Source organism: Erpetoichthys calabaricus, chromosome 1, assembly GCF_900747795.2.
Source record: "Erpetoichthys calabaricus chromosome 1, fErpCal1.3, whole genome shotgun sequence".
NCBI classification, from domain to species: Eukaryota; Metazoa; Chordata; class Cladistia; order Polypteriformes; family Polypteridae; genus Erpetoichthys; species Erpetoichthys calabaricus.
In genome coordinates, this window is record NC_041394.2 from 172,761,206 (window position 1) to 172,779,279 (window position 18,074).

The 18,074-nt window shown below is 37.6% G+C and overlaps 1 protein-coding gene across 1 annotated transcript in view; it reads right to left on the reverse strand.

Moving 5' to 3' along the window:
• Positions 1-5,867: 5,867 nt before the first annotated feature.
• The window catches only part of LOC114656855 (chromatin remodeling regulator CECR2), a 193,498-nt gene continuing 181,291 nt past the window's right edge, over positions 5,868-18,074 (reverse strand). The window contains 1 exon segment of the mRNA XM_028808445.2: positions 5,868-6,848. The gene's annotated coding sequence lies outside the window, so the exon portion shown is untranslated.

Below are 18,074 nucleotides of genomic sequence, written 5' to 3' on the forward strand. Positions count from 1 at the left end.
TGAATAAGACTTCTGAAATTTAATGCATTCCTCAATATCAAACAATCTGGCACAGCTCCATCCCATTCTATTGATCATCGGTGAGATGTTTGTACACCTTTTTTGGAGTCCACCTGTAATAAATTCATGGGATCGATTACATGGGATTAGGAAAAGTACACATTTGTCTATGTAATCCCCTACGACTGATAGTGCTGGGTTTTTGGCTCGGATATACATCGAGTCGAAGGAATTGCCTTCAGAGTTTAGAGACAGGATTATCGTGTCGTGGCACATATCTGAAGAAGGCTGCAAAAAAAAAAAAATCCTTCTGTTCCCAAAAACATAGTTGCCTTCATAATCCTTAAATGAAAGGCATTTGGACCAACCACTACTTTCCTAGTGCTGATCACTGGGCCAAGCTGGGTAATTGTGATAAGCTGTGTGAAGATGTGAGAAACTTCCAGAAGTACAACTAACACCGCAACACTCCACCAATCTGGGCTTTATTGCAGAGTGATCAGACTCCTCAGTAAAAGCCCACTTAGAGTTTACAGAAAAACACCAAAAGGACTCCTACTGAAAGAAACAGGATGCACTGGTCTGATGAAACCAAGATTAGTGACACGTTTAGAGGAAGCCAGTCACTACTTATCACCTATGCAATATCATTCTAACGGTGAAGCATGATGGTAGCAGTGTCATGATGTAGGGTTGTTTCTCATTTGCAGGGACTGGGACAGTAGACAGGACTGAAGAAATGCTGAACAGCTGAAGTAGAGAGATTTATAATGAAAACCTGCTCCAGAGTGCTCCGAACCTCAGACTGGGCTGAAGTTTCACCTTGTAACAGGACAATGACCCCAAACACATAGCAAAGACAACACAGGAGAGGCTTAGGGAGAACTCTGGGAATTTAGGAAATTTTTTTTTTTTGGAAATTAAGTTGCCCGCCCAAAGCCCAGAATTGAACCCAATCGAACATCTCTGGAGGGACCTGAAAATAGCTGTCTGTCCATGTACTCCATCCAAACTGACAGAGGTTGAGTGGATCTGTAGATCGGAATGGCAGAAAATTCCCAATTCCAGGTGAAAGAAGCTTGCCGCAGCTTCCCCAAGAAGTCTCCTGGCTGTAATCACTGCCAAACATGGTTCCAGTCTGAATGCTCGTGTCAATATGGTACAGTACATTATTTTTAATACTTTTGTAAACGTTTCTAAAATCCTATTTTTGCTTTATCATTCTCAGGTATCGAGTGTTGCTTGATGTGGGGAAAGGATTTAATATAAATGACTTTAGGCCAAGGCTACAAAACAGCAAAATGTGGAAAAAGTGAAGAGGTCTGAATACTTTCTGAATCCACTTTACAAGCATTTAATGTAGGTGGTAGGACTTTGGTTTATATAACACAATATACTGCATGGAAGTCAAGGGATGTTCTTCCTTAGCTAAGCAATACACTTACCTGACAGCATCTGCAATATTATGTGCAGGTTTGGTCTCCAGATTACAGACAAGAAACAGTGCTGGAAAAGTTCCAGAGAACAGCAACTAGATGTACTCCAGAAGTGAGCTATGATCCAATGAGAAGCCAAATTGTTTCAGTCAAAATAGAGAAGACATGAAAATGTTTAAAATTATGAGCTATTTACGTTGAAATGAGCTCTTCAGTTAGTGTACAAGAGAATCAGAATTATTTCTTTACTCCGTGAATACAAGAAAAGTAGACTTAGTCAAGAAACAGCACTGAGGTGTATATATATATTTTTTTTATCACATTCTGATATTTTGAAAAGATGTGAGCCACGGTAAGTCCACAATCAGTTTTTGTCTCCTCTTTACAGAGCAGCATAACACCAGTAAAGTTTCAGAAAATGCCATGAAGCCAATTCAGCTGTGGGGTAGAAAGTATGGGAAAGCTTGAAGGGCTTGAATCCTTTCAGTCCAATCAAATGAGGATTACAAAAAGTCTCATCTTCAAACGTCACGTCTTTCATTACTACCAGACCTTCAAGTGTGACATGTCAAAACGGTTTCTGCCAAATTGAACTTAGGAATTTGATTCTTCTTCATACGTAACAGCAGTAAGAGTGTATTATTGTGTTCTAAAATAAGGGGAACTTTAATTAAAATTAAGACCTAAAATATGTTTTTTGTAAATTTTACAACTCACATATTACCTTAAAGGAAAAAGTATTTTTCGGTCAGTGTCCATTTACTCCTTGCAAGCCCATTCGTGTAAATGTGTTTGACCTGCTTCTGCTCTTCACTTACAAAGATTTATATAGAATTTGCTTAATTACAGACCAAAAGCAAATCTAATGAGTAAGCTACTTCTACGTTACAATTCACGCTTACACATAACAGGAGACAACAGTGCTGTTTTTCCCCGTAACAAATATTTTCCCTAAGTTTATTTTTTTTAAGCTTCAACAAGAATTCAAACAAGAAATCAGACATTAGCAATGATTGACCTTAGCACTCCTAAAAATATCTACACAAATAATGGTTACCAAGTAATTTCCAGGAAAAGATCTTGAGTGACAACCATATCAAAAGCTGCAATTTATTCTAAATGTATGCAGTATGGACAATATTTCAGATCTCTCAGGTAACAACTTTTTCAGATAGTACAAAACACTACAACAGTTATCAACAATTAAGCACATGACATCCATATGAATAAGATGCAAAACTTCATGATTTAAGCTACAGTAAAGTTTCCCATCATATTAACAGTAACATTCATTTTTTTGTTTTAGTAGAGACAAAATGAAAGACCACAGAGAAAGATAAAAAAAGAAGTGCACAGTGTGCTTAAAATGCTGGGTTGATCATTTCTGATCCAATGCTGCAGAATATTAAATCGACCTATTTTTGCATATATTGTATTTATTACAAATAGAGTGTAAAACGTACATATGCAGGTGGAATTGGACACTAACACAGGAATTGGGAGAGTGACAGGATGCAAGGCCAAAAATCACAATCTAAACCTTATGAGACCTGCTTCCATAAACATATGCTAACACAAAATAAGCAAGTTTCAGTTAAATGCTTTATAAAAAAGTGTTTATGACCGCTCCATCTCTAATGTCCAACATCCTTCATATGATGATTTTTCAAATATTTGTTTCATATTTTTCCCCTCACTTGCTAGAAATGTATACATTTTTTTCACATTGCTACATATCATATCTTAATCTTAATAAATATCCACAAAAAACAATTGCTCATAAAAATAACAGTAAAAATGTAAATAAACACAGGATACACTACGGTTCCATTTGTAATAGTAATATACTTAACTCTTTTTACCCCCTTTATACTTTTTCACTGCCTTATAATTAACTTTCTAATAAAACTCAGATAAAAATAAACGCAGGAGTAAAACTCTGGGTTATGGAGTTTAATTTTACTGTTAGTTGTTATCGTCTCTTTAGACATTATTTTACAAGGAATCTGCTGATCATTGTTTTTACTTATAATTGCTATTAAGCCCAATTAAACACTTGATAACAAAAAGCGCAAGAGCGACATTACTGCCAGGCTGCTTTAGATTGTGGGTAAGGAAAATGGGAAGGTGTATGATTTGTGGGAGGTACGGGACACGCCTGCTATTTTGACTTTAAATAGGACCGTCTGCTCCAAACTTCTTGTTTTGGGGAAGGCAGCTTGCTGTTTAAATATGATTGGAAGAAAAAAGAAAAGTCAGGAGTGTGGCTTTTAGGAAGATGCCAACACCATGGCTACTTAAAATGTACTTGTGGTAATCTTTTGCAAACTTAACAATTACAACGTAGACATCTGCATTTAACATTAATTTGTTCGTTCATTTGCTGAATGTGACCATTTATCCAAAGACAGTCCCAGGCTGCAAGTACATGTCTCTTAAAAACCTGTCACAGTGTTTTAAGATAGAATTGCTGGAAATTAAATAACTGAAAAATATGTAAGGGGTCATCATTATAGACTATGGTGAAATTCTTACACACGCCAATCAACGTCTAGCACATTGCACTCTGTGTAAAGCAGGTTTTGAGGTATCTATACAGGACTCACCGAGGAGGAGGAGGAGGAGGAGGAGGATGTTATACTTTCACTGCAGTTTTGTTTATGAGTGTCAGTGGCACAATAGAGTTCAGCGAAAATCTTCAATGTTGTTCAAAAAGTAGTGATTTCTTTCCCAAATGTTTGGGTAACTACACAACTGGTAGCTTAGAATAGTTGCACAAAACAGTATAGTTTAAAAAAATCTCAAAAATAGTACAACAAATGCAATTGAGATATTTACATATAAACACACAATACCCACATATTGATATACATGTATTCCCTTGTAAAAAAAAAAAACTTATGAAACGTTAGGAACCCAAAATCCACGTAAAGTGATGGGGGTGAAAAAAAAAGAGCTAAAAACCATACTTATGAATAACTTATATTTAAAACATACAAAAAAAAACAAAACAGCAGATTACTAAAAGTCCTGTATACAATTTGTTTTGACAATTCTAAAAACCACAAAACTTTCAAGTCTGAAGTTTAGCACATTTCACTGATATGCTAGTCTTTATACAAAACTATTTTTGTCCTTCACATTCTAAGAATTCACCTCTGCAAAATAACTGGATAGAAACATTCAAAAACATTAAAAGAGAGATGATTATAATTCTGAGAAAGAGTAAAGACAATTACTCTTAAAATGAAAAGTATATACACACAACTAATAAACTAAATTATCTTTCTACATTTGAAATGTAAAAATACTACAATTGAAAACACACACACCCTGGTAAAGAACTGAAAAAACATTTGTTCTCATTTCTTGTTCTCATTTCTCAATCTACATTTACCTAAGGCACAAAAGCTTGCCTAATTTGGTTGAAAGGCAAAGATGCCCACTTTTGATATCATACATAAAACACATACCAAATATGTTATGAAAGAATGCTTTAACAAGATAGAAAATGTACGTATGGCATAACATTCAGGTGTGTTCGAGGAATGTGCAGGCCTCAATGGACTGAGCTCCGTCGGTCAGTTCTAGTACTTTCTCAATCAATTTTAGGATTGTGAGGGCCAGAGGCTATCCCACCAGGACTGAGCAAAAGGCCTAAAACAGAACTGGGCACGAAATTAATGTGCAGGAGACCCCCTTGAAGGGTAAACAAGCCAATGGTAATGCAGTCTGTTTTTGTATGCTTCTTAGTTATCCGCTCATGCTGTTGGAAGACTTCATAAAGCAGAAACAACTTGCTAATGAATTGGTTTGCCCATGTGTACCCATCAACTTGCCAATGGAGGTGCCATCCTGCTGCCATCAGGGGTGAACAAGAGGAAAACATACATGTTGGTGGAACTGCTGCCAAAGTAAAACTGAAACAGTAAACTAATTCATAATTGAAATCGCATGGAACACTTCTGTGTTTTAAAACAGAGAAGCTTGCAAATTTGCCATTACTTCTCAATGAGAGATTCTAAAATTTTAAAACTGTGTACAGTGTGATTGGTTCAAGATATCAATGAAAACTGAACTGTTTCAACAAATTTCCTTGAAAAACGTGTGGCACATTTCAACAAAATTGGTCTACGGAGTCAAACAGAGCAGACATGAGCTATCGCAATAGGTGCTTCACGCATTTCCTTGCGAACACACCTAAGAAAAGAAAAACAACTGTTCATATTTACTAACAAGAGAAGCCATGTACCAATTATTGAATTCCAAGTCAATTCAAAAAAAGATTTCCTCAGACACAATGGAAATTAAGTACACTTAGTACAAAAATGAGTTTTACATAGGGCTTAGAAAGGTTAAAAGAACCAAAAGGTATTATAGAACAATAGTAACAAGGACAAAAAACCCACAGAGCCTTTAATATCGTATCATAGTACTTCATGTACTTTATTAAATATTTCTGGGAGTCCAGAGTGCAACATCTAAGTGTGATCTGTAAAGGAGGCATCCTGGAAATAGTACTGGACTGTCTGAAACAGCCAAACAAAACACACTTCACTGTGCATTTCTATATTAATTTACCCGTAACAATATGTAGACAACCTCTACAAAAAGAAACTTATGTTCAATATTTAGTTTAGTGTTCAAAAACGAAGTAGCTAAGCACACATACAAATCTTTATACAGTTTTAAGAGGTCTAGATGAGACAGAACAAAACAGTTAACTCAAAAGGCGTAGTTTTCAATTTAAAAACGTCAAACACATAATACTACCCGCTGTTTTCAGGAAGGCATTAATAGTGTTCCAATTCTCACTTGGCTGTATACCTTTAATGTTCAATGTAATACAGCTAAAGGGTCATTGAAATAAATTCTTCACCGCCCTAAAACTTTCCCCCACTGGAACCTTCTCTTTTACACAAAGAGGTTTTAAATAAATCAAATTATTTAAAACCATACTTCTAACATAAATGATTTTGGCTAGTTTGTACAAAATAAAGTTTGTAAAAAAATATATATACAGTGTGGTATTGCTCTATATTCTCAATTTACAAATACATTCAACAAGAAAAAAGGCAAATTCAATTTATGTAAACTGGTTTCTAAACTTAAAACACTCTTTAGTTTAAGTTCCACCATTTTAAATGCACCTGAGTTTAAAGTTACTAAAAACGTCCGAAACAAACCATTCTGAACCAGAAAGTAATACACATGAACAAATTATTGAAGCCATAAGTAATTGTAAACAAAGATAACTAATCAGCTCAGACATGTATTACTTTTATTAACAATTTCTTCAAAATCCTGAACAGACTGTTAGACTGAGGTGTCTTCTGAAGCACCGGTCAACTCAAAGCTCATTTGGGTGCCGTGCATCACTCCATCAGTCTTCCTGGGTCTCCAGTTATGTTTCTGTGGGAAGATTACAGTAAATAGATTTTAGGAAAGTAAAGCAATACTTTTGTTTATCTAGATGTATTTGAAAAAACCAAAGGCAGAGAGGTGTACAAACAACATAGGCAAGGACAGAAAAAAGTTAATTCTCTCAATACTTATATTTGTATTGATGCAACAATGCATTATTGATTCCCGATTCTTAAATGGTGTTAATACAAAAATGACCAAAAAAAAGTTATGTATGTACCCATATAACATCCCCCCCCCCCCCTTTTAATCAACACTTATCAACGCATTCGGTGCTTATCTGAAGGTAACATATGGTTAATATCAAGAGTTTACTGACATGATTCATCATCATCTTGAAACCAAAAATATTTAAGTGAAAAGCAAGGATATCATTTAGGAAAGAAAACTTCATTAAGTAATATTTAGTGAAAACACCTTTAGCTTCCACTCCTTGGTTCACTTGTTCTGAACATTGTGCATTTATGCCCCCCATCACCTACAGCTTTGCAGCAGTTTCGTGCCAATGTAACCCAATATTTAGAGCCATCAATCTCCCCATTTATTACTACAACAGAAATCAATTAAACATTAAGTTTCCAGTATTTAAACTTGCACAAAAAGAATTGTGCCTTAGACAACAGATAAATTGTGACATTTTCACTACTTGATTAATTATTTTTATGCTGATGCTTTTTAAAAGCGTCTACTCTTGGAGGGATTAAATGAAGATTAAGCTATTCTTGTAATCAATAATTCTGGTTTAGTTTATAAGAAAATTTTAAAATGCTTCTGAAGCATTATATAAATTCTAACTTATAAAACTCATTCTACTGATTCGACTACAAAAAAAATCAAATGAGAACTGAAAACTGACACAAGAGTTTGGGACAGTTGAAATATACCTTACATTAAGGCACGATGGATATCTGCATCCTATCTAGCACCTGCTGGCATTGGCTGACCGTTCCTTCACAAAGCTAACTTGGATTAGCACAGTGTTTCCCAACCACTTATGTGCCGTGAGAAATCATCAGGTGTGCCGTGGAAGATTATCTAATTTCACCTGATTGGTACTCTAAGGCTGCCTGTTTGTTCTGCCTGTCACTAGAGGGCAATACAACTTCTTGCTCCAATTAAGTGGGTTGCCAACCGCCAGTAAAACAGAAGAAGAAATACGAAAGTACATCGTCATGCTGCAAGTGAGACAACGCCACAGGTAATAGCGAAGGATAAATATTTGAAAAGAAAAAGTAGTCAGTCTGACCTGGGTCCTGGAGAAAATTCCGACCCAGATGAAGGTCCTAGCAACTGCAGTTGGAAAGGACACGACTTTGCAGGAGCAGGAAGAAATAACTGAACGGAGACAAAATCGTGGTCTAAAACTGAGCTTTGCTGATCTACCTTTGGACAGTTTTTGGCCAACTGCTGCCAAGGAGTTCTTCATTCTGGCAAACAAAGCTATGTCAGTTCTGCTCCCTTTCTCCACAACCTATCTATGCAAGGTGGGCTTTTCAAGCATGACTGCTATAAAGACGAAAAAAAAGAGAGAGACTCAAAGCTGTTGAGGAAGATCTTCGTGTGTGTCTTTCTTCAATTTCTGCAAGAATATCAGCTTTGTGTTCAACTAAACAGGCCCAGGTTTCACACTAAGTACGTAAATTGAATAAATTGAGACTAGATTTTCATTATATTTCAATAAATATACTTTTTGTGACATTTTTGTTTGGTGGTGTGCCTTGTGATTTTTCTAATGTGAAATACGTGCCGTGGCTCAAAAAGGTTGGGAAACACTGGATTAGCAGATGGGTGAAAGTAACTAAATTTATAATTTAATTCAAATCTCTTGAATCTAGAGATAAGAATACACAGGAATAGGCCAGCAGGCCAAAATAAAGAAACAGGGACAGCTGTAATTCACATGTTGAAGATATCTCAAATATCTGAAAAACCAACCAAATTTATAGTTAAAATGTTCCCAGAATGAGGTTACTAATAGAACAGAGGAATATTTTGTTTTTATCTATTTAGAATAGATAATGAAAAAGATATTTAAATATTTGTGTAAGAAGTTTTATATATTTTAAAAACTGACAAAAATCCAAGTGTGAAACATGCAAACACAAATCTTTGCATTAGTCATTCCACCCCACATTTGTTTAATCAGGTGGTTAATACCACATTATATGTAAAGATTTGTAATTTGTGTGCCTATCAAAATAGTTTAGAATATTTTATACTACCTGGCAAGTGCTACTAGTAGTGTGTTCATTCCCTTTCATGTTGTAATCAGGGAATGCAAACTGCATACAATTAGGAAGTGGGGTATGCAAAATAAATGGGAAGGAAAAAAAAAAAAAAACTAAATAAAAAATACTGTACACAGTACCCCTATGACCGCCCAATTTCTCCTTGATCGCTAGCTTTCCATGCTATTGGTCCAACGTGGTCAAAACTCTTGGCCCTGCTAAAACTACCATTCATCTTGCATAGATGACAATTTCCAGTAATCTACTTGCTGAAGTATTACCAGTCAGGATTTTGCCAGAAATTAAATGTTTATGCAGTTTTATAATCAGTAAGCGTGTGCCAATACATAGACTTTATTTATCAACTGCAAAACACACAATTGAACTACTACGGTTCTTAGCGGAGCAGATGTATATGAGGAATAAGGTATATGAGTGTTAAATTGGTTATATTGACATGAGATGTATATCACATATGGTTTTGAAGAAAAATATTTAATAAATCTTTTTATGTGTCTTTTTACATTTTAATATAAACACACATATAGTGAATGTGTATATATCTGAAGTTCACTAAGACAACTAAATCCTTTGTATAAGAAATTCTTTCAAGTTTCAGACCTCCCATTGTGTATATAAAATTAACATTTTTACTTCCTATATATAATACTTGATGTTTACTTACATTAAATTTCATCTGCCACAAATCTGTTCAAGCATGTATGCTTCCCAAGTCTTCAGTAATGATTGTTAATGTGACATGATGTGAAGCCGTTAAATTGTGCACAGAGAGGAAAAAAAAAAAAAAAACACATGGAGAAGGAGACAGAAAAGTGAGGGAAGCAAAGAAGGGTGCAACAAAAAAGGACCCAATAGAAACTGGGCAGACCTCTGTGGACTGAACAGCAATCTGAAGGAACTCTGTACCCAAACCTGAAGACTCCTCTTTCATCACCTTTATTTTCTACATAAGCATTTTTAATAAGACACTTTTTCAAATACATTTCCTAACTTTTTAAGTCTTTTTTTCTAACTTCTGCTACCATCAGTTTTACTACGCTTTTATTAATTTTGCTTTAAAAAAATGATTTAGGTCAAGGTATACTGTTTAAGAGCACCTGGTGTGGGTAATTGCCATATTCCCACAGGGGTTGGCAAATGAGAAGAGACTACTTTAATAGAAAGCAGCACGGTGGGCATGCACCTGCTTTGGTGATTGGCACAGGTACAACTCCGGTCAGAAGGCAACCACTCGGTCTGCTTGTGCAAAGCTGGCAAGTCTCCTTGCTTGAGGTAGCTGTCCATGTGCAGGTAAGACTGTACACATAAGGTGCTACAAATTGGTAACCTAACTCTCATATAAACAATACAGTTAAAGTATAGCTTGCAAATGAAAACAAGCAGCTGAGAGTTCTTGTGTTGTCTGTGGTGTGAAAGTTAATTAAAATAAATACATTTTGCCCCTAAAAACTTTGCTTTAAATTGCCACCAAGGAATTGTGCAAGAATTTTTTAAAGGTTTTTCCCCTTTGGAATGGATTTTTTTTTCACCTGCACAAGAGCAAAAGGAGCTGAGTGATAGGGTGATCGTTAGGAAAAGGTACGTGGTGAGGCAGGGCAGTAAGCAGCAGTATAAGTAAATAACTGGCATTGTAATGACAAAAAGTTTTAAGTAACATAAATAACATTTGTTCAGTGGGTGAGGGCTGACTTCAAACCAGTAAAGTGAAGGGCTCAGTGGTACGTAGGCAGGCGCCTAGAGTTAATGCACTGATTAGGCACAAGCAGGCTGTAGGAGCAGACAAGACAGTAAGAAATTTTAAAAAAATCAGTGGATTGTCAGTAAGTTTTTTCTAGATTGAACAGTTCTTAGTAATCAAGAAAGTAGAGCAGTTAAGACAGCAACAGTGTAAGGGTTCATTAATACGAAGGAATACAAATGGTGTGGGTGGAGAGCTTTTAAGTGAGGAAGAAGAGCACAAAATTAGGAGAACAGACAAAGAAAAGTTAATGTCATAGAAAGACAAAACAGATGGTCAAGGGGGAGAATATTACAGGAGCTTAAGGTGTCAGAAGATGTCAAATAACTGTAGCAGTTCTTTAATTTCTTTCACTTACTTTTTTTAGCTTTACCATTTAAGTTAAATCATTTACTTTTAATTAAAAAAAAGTTGAGCAGGTTTAGTAATCTAAAGTCAAATTTTAATAATGATGCCAGTGCAATCCAACGGGCCACCTCAAAACCAGTTCCCAGAAAGAGAGCAGCAGTGATAGTTGGGGAATCTGAGATGGTCAGGGTCAGCTCCACTTTCCCTTGTTATGTCTGGGAGCCTCTTAAACCCAATCCCGTTCATAGTCATGAACTAAGACAAGACAGGCAAATGAGAACACACACATTCAGCAAGGAGTTGGTGCAAAAAAAATTTCAAGTTCTTTTACTACAATCAAAATAAAATAAGTGTTAAAAAGTGCAGTGCAACAAAGTCTTCATTAAATAAATAAATAATCCCATAAAACTAGGTGAACGTGGAGGTTAAAAACAAGTCAAAAAATAATCCTTAAAAATTAGGTTAATGACCCTGGGCAGTAAAATCATGTTCTTAAAACACAATCTGAGCTACGGAGAAGTCAACCAGCAGACACAGACAACCTTTAACCCTGGCCCGTGTCCTTGCTGCCAATCCCTTGACATTCCATGGGGCACCTCTCAATCCTGCTCCTACACCCACCATCAGACCCTTGATGTCTGCAGGAGCCTTGAGTGTCAAATGCATGCTCCTTCCCTGTCCACCTGCTTCCTCGTTGTCTTGCACTGGCTCTAACCATTCCTGCCCTTCTCTTTCCATTCTATTCTTTAACCTCCATTCCTTTCTCTGGTCTGATCCTCCCCTTGTCGCTTGCAGGCTCCTCTTATTTACCCCGATTGGGCACAGGTGTGATACGCTGCTATCTCTGAGGTGTGAATGAGGCACCTAATTGCTCTGCTGACCTTTGTGCATGTAGCTAAAACACCCCAATCAACCCTGGGGAGAAGCGTGTTCATGTACACCTGCACTCAATTAAAGCCCACATTTTCTGAGACGCGATTATTTTAAAACTGTACTGCGCCACAGACCTCTTATCACAGACTCAATCATTAGGGGGATTAATGTGCTGGTTTTCTCCAAAGAGACAAGAGTCGCACATGGTGTGATGCCTTCTGGTTGCACAAGTGGAATGCCTCCATTGAAGGGTTGATAGGCTCTTAGCTAAAGCAGGGGTGGATCCAATTGTCATTGTCCATGTTGGAACAAATGACATACATAAGGGTAATCTGTCAGTTCTGCAATACAAATTTAGAGAGTTTGGTGCCAGGCTGAGGAGAAGAAATGACAAGATAGTCTCCTCTGAAGTTCTGCCTGTGCCACGTACCAGTCCATGAAAGACTTAGGGGATTATAAGGCTCAGATCTTGGTGTTGGGTTAAAGGGTATAGGTTAATGGGACATTTGGACTCCTTTTGGAGCAGACAGGACTTGTTCTGCTGTGACGGGTTACGTCTAAACCGGAGGGGTACCAATATGTTGGGAAGGTGTACGTATAGGTTAGTTGAGGATTAGTCTAGAACTATGCATGAGGGAACAAACAATAGTTTTATAAAATAAAAAATAAAAGTTCAATAATGTAAACTACCCAACCCGCGGCGTAGCATACGCCGCATAATTATGTATTGATGGGTGAACACTTCCTGAACGACACAGTTGTCCAAATGGGGTGGGTTTGTGGATACCACTGTGAGTGAATGAAAAGATAGACCTCTGGAGAGAGCAACATATAATTGTCCGTGACTGAAAGCGGGATCGTCTGTGACGAAGAAGGCCACGCTGGTGAAAGTTACTTCGTCGGTAGGGATAAGTGTCAGTACTTGTAGATTAAGGTGTAGCGAGTCTTCGTTGTTGACGCATAATATAGCTTGCATACTGAGATGTTCCGGAGTCACAGTTGAGAAACACTTTGTTAATGTCTTTTAAGCACAGGGGAAAAAATGAACATGTGAAACATCCGTAATGTAATAAGCCACCAAGAAAAGTAACATTGCAACAATGCTATCTATGACCCGATCTCTGTAAACAGAAGTGAAAACAAAATCGAGCCCGGTGTATTCTTTAACTGCCTTGTGGCGCTGTAGTAGTGCTGCTGCTTTGCAGTAAGGAGACTGTGGAAGATTGTGGTTTCGCTTCTCGGTTCCTCCCTGTGTGGATAGCGCTTTGAATACTGAGAACACCGCTATATCAATGTAACGAAGTATTAACAGGAAATTGTCTTTGTGTAATAGTAAAAGGCAAATTATCCGCGACAGACAAACTGTTTTACACGCTGCATACCAATACTATGCCACATAATCACGCCGCTTTTTAAATGTTTTTTAAGCAGAGGGAAAAAAATGAACATTTGCAAAATCCGTAACGCTGCTTTCAGTAAGTACAATGCACACGTGTTTAATTTGTCGGCCACTTTTTGCCAGCCGTCTTTTCTGGTTTGGGATGTTTTTGCAGTGTTACCGCTTGTGCGTATTAAATCTTGAAATCCTTCGAGTAACTAATTAACTAACACCAACCCACCCACACACACAGCTTATGTGAAAAAAATGCGCCCGTACTTTCATAATTTTGTTGCAGCCTATAGTGGAGTCAGGCACAGAGAAGGTCAGCTGCTGAGAGAGCGTCTCGACTGTTGCAGGGCCTGCATCAGTGAAGCAGGTGAGACGCTAATGAAAGAGAGGCACAGGGCTTATTGGGTTTTTAAAGACTGCTTCCTTCATTGTGTTTTTAACCTCAGTTTTAAAGAATTGTTTTAAGGATCCCATGGGATACCCCTCGCAAACTGTTTTTAGACGCTGCATTCAGCAATTCACATCCACGACAAACATGCCTCTTCTTACATGGTCCTGTCGCGTCCACCCTCATTCTCAAAGCATACACACCGCCTGGTCATGTGCCCGCTCGCAAGAGCAACTCACGGAGACCCGCCCACCAACTCTAAGACCATGGCATGTAAAACAGTTTGCGATGGTGGTGCGTGCGTCATAACCGAAAAGAATAATGAAAAGTCAACGTGGCTCAGAGGTGCATGTGGACTCCTAGCACAGATGAAAGCGACTTACGGGGTGGTCGGTGAGTTGTTGCGTCCGGGCACATGAGCAGCAGTGGGAATGCCTAGAGAGCGAGGGTGGACGCGGGCTGGGGAATTAAGGAGTGTTGGTGGGCGGGGAAACGTTTTCCATGTTCCTGCAGGACCATCTAAGAAGACACATGTTTGTCGTGGATGCGGTGGACGCGAGCCAGAGAATAAAGAGTGTTGGTGGGCGGGAAACGTTTTCCGTGTTCCTGCAGGACCATCTAGAAGATGCATGTTTGTCGCGGATGCGAATTGCTGTATGTAGCGAGTAAAACAGTTTGCGATGTTGCACGTGGTCGTGCGTCGTAACCGAAAAGTCAACATGGCTCAGAGCTGCATGTGGACTGTAGCACAGACAAACAGAAATGACGGCGTGTTTTCCGAGGTTTCGCGTCCGAGTTGGTGGGCGTGGCTCTGCGAGTTTTCGTCGTATCCAATGGTCTTAGAGTTGGTGGGCGTGTCTCCTTCCTGCGTGCTTTCATGGGTGTCTTGCCCACTCTAGCGGCGGCTTAGAGAATTAATATATATATATAGATTCTAACCCTACATTTTAATGCAAAAGTAAAATGAGTAACACATTAAAATAGCTATAAAACAAGTGAGTTGTACCGGTGCATAATTATGAATTATATCCAATAACAGAAACCTGGCTATATAATGGGGTTGAGTATAACAGAAGGACACACATTTTTAGGAAGGATAGGCAGAGCATAAAGGGTGCTGTACATGTGAAACGGAATTTAAAAGCAAGTCCTCTTTAGTTGAACGATGAGCCTCATCTTAGTGAGGAGGTGTGGCTTTGCCTATGAAGCATTAGGGAAAGAGGCCTTATTTTATGAGTGTGTTATAGACCACTCAATGCAGACAGCAATTTCAACATTTTTTGGACATCTCTTTAGTAATATTAAAAAGGCAAGTTTACATGGGGATATTATAGTCGGAGGGAGTTTTAACTAGCTGAATATTAATGGGGATAACCTAAAAATAGCAGAGAACAAGAGCAATATTTTCGAAAGTAATTAGTGACCTTTTTTAACACAGAATGTTGAAGTACCAATGCAGGGGGGAAGCCTGTCCTGATTTAGTATTTTGAAATAATCAAGATAGAATTGAGGGTGTAGAGGTGATTCAACTTTTAGATCAAGTGATCATAATATAATGCAGTTCAGGTTTTTTGGATGAGTGTAGATACAAAGGCTAAAACTGGTAAGTTTAACTTTGGTAAGGTAAATTTTGAGGAGATGGGGCAAAGTCTAAGAGGATAGATTGGGATAAACTTTTAAGTGTGGAGACAGTCACGGAGCAGTGGAACAGTTTTAAAACATTTTATAATTAATACAGTACAAGTACATACCTAAATTTGGAACTAGTAAGAAATAAAACAAAACAGATAAATTAAAAAAGTTGAAAGCGCAAAGGAAAAAACAGCTGTATAAGGCATATGAGATTAATAACTCCAATCTGAATCACAGGGCATATGAGAACATGAGGGCAGGGCAATCACTAAGGAGAATACTAGGGAGGCCAAAAGGCAGTTATAGAGAGGACTATATCAGATAAGGTGAAAGAAAACCCAAAGAAATTCTTATTTTAGTAGTAAAAGAACAGTCAAGGAGGAGCTGAAGTGCATGACGAATAGCAAAGGGGAATTTAAAAAACACAGACAGTGAAATGGCGAATGCTCTAAACCCAGTCTCATTTCTCTGAGGTCTTCACGTGTGATAAAGTAGATAAACTCCTATGAATTTTGCATGTTCTACCTGTGTTTACGTGGGTTTGCTCCAGGTATTCCCAGTTTCTTCTACGGTCCAAAGACAATTGGATTAGATGGACAGGTGATTCTATATTGGCACTAGTGTGTGTGTGTTCATCCTGTGATGGACTGGTGCCCAATGCATACTGGAATGGGTTCTAGCCTTCCCACAACTCTGCTCAGTATGAAGCAGGTTTAGGAATTGATTGATTACAGCCATCATCTTATATGGTTCATATTGGCACTACATACTTGTTGTGTATTTAAATCAGATACACAGAAAATAATACTTATACTAGAAAGAAAAGTGCAAAATATTACCACACCTAAAGGCAGCGTTTTTCTAGTAAGATTTTTTAGTTAGATTTTTTACTTAGTTTTAGTTTATCCCCCATTTTTTTAATTTTTAGTCTTTCTTAGTTTTCATTTAGTTTGTGTTTTGTCATTTTGTATTTTTTTAAAAATTTTATTAGTTTTAGTTTTTCAACAATTTTTAGATTTTGTCACACCAAATATGAAAAACTGTGTGCGTGTAGACAAGTGTAAAACATAGATTTATATTTCTCAAACTGTGTATCATTCATGTTGTACCTATCAACTTAAAGCATAAAAACTCGGTTGTCTCCTGATAATGTGACAGTTCAACGTTTTTAGTATACTCCAAAAAAAAAAAAAAACAGAATCAAATAGCAGGTATGCTCTGATGTTATTTATTACTCTAAACTGCAACAGTTATAAGCAAATTGATATTTAATTTCAAAAACACTTTGCTATTTTAAAGATTTCCTTTGTGAGCAGTAAGATCACTGCACACAGCACGCCATTTTGATTCTTAAAATATATACAGTGGTGCCTCAGTTTGCGAGCATAATTCGTTCCAGAAACGTGCTTGTAATCCAAAGCACTCGTAAATGTCAAAGCGAATTTCCCAATAAGAAATATTGAAATTCAGATGATTCGTTCTACAACCCAAAAATTATTCATATAAAATGATTAATACAAAATCTAAAGTAAAAATACGTAAAACAAATTAACTGCAGTTTAAGTCTGAAAAGAATCGTGGCTGGTGTGAGGGAGATGAGAGATAGGAGAGGAGAAGGAGGAGGAGGGTTATTGTGCAGGACGACTTTCACTCTAACGGAATCCATGCTATCTGTTGGCGCACTGGAATCTTTTTCTTTTTTGCGACTTTAACAAGGAAACCTATCCAATGACAGTTGCTTTTGCCTGAAGAGGACACAAAATATAAAGAAATGTTTTATGCACTGTAAGGTTCTAAACTCTCTTGGGATTCCTCTCCAACGGGGGCGACATGCGGAAGAGCGTCCAGAAGCAACCACAGGTTCCCAGCACTGTAGTTAGTTCACCATAAAAGCAAATCGAAAGATCGTGGTCACGCTATAAGCACCTGCCGTCAATGGGCGATGCAAAGAACATTATAAATGCAATGGCACAGTATAATTTGGCCACTAACCTGGTAACGACCCTGTCTGACTCTGTGTCTGTATATAGGAGAGTCGTAGATTCCGCTACAATAAATAACTGTGCTGTTCCTGTTTCAAGCTGAATAAAGCTGGTTTTGCTAAAGTACTGAGACTCAGCCTCGTGTTTTGGGGTGCATGACAGGGACTCGCACGCTGCAGCACCCACACGTGGTCACAATGCTATAGTAAACAGTATACGCTCGTACAGATGTTGACTATATGAGTGAGGCACGCCGACTGAGGACCGAGCATGGGAGACGATTACCCACAATCCTGCAGTGAGATCACATTGTAATCACGTGATGCTCATCAGACAAAGCGTATACGTACTACTCGTATTGTAAGACCTTACTTGTTTATCAAGTTAAAATTTATTAATTTTAGCTTGTCTTGCAAAACGCTTGCAGACTAAGTTACTCGCAATCCAAGGTTTTACTGTATTATTTTTTGTTAATGACATTTTGTTTTACTTTTTCTTAACAGGAATAACACTGCCTAATGGCAAACAAATTAATGTATTATACAAGGAATTCAGCAATAGAATATGTTTTATTGCCAAACTGTTCACACCATGAAACAAATATATTCATAAAA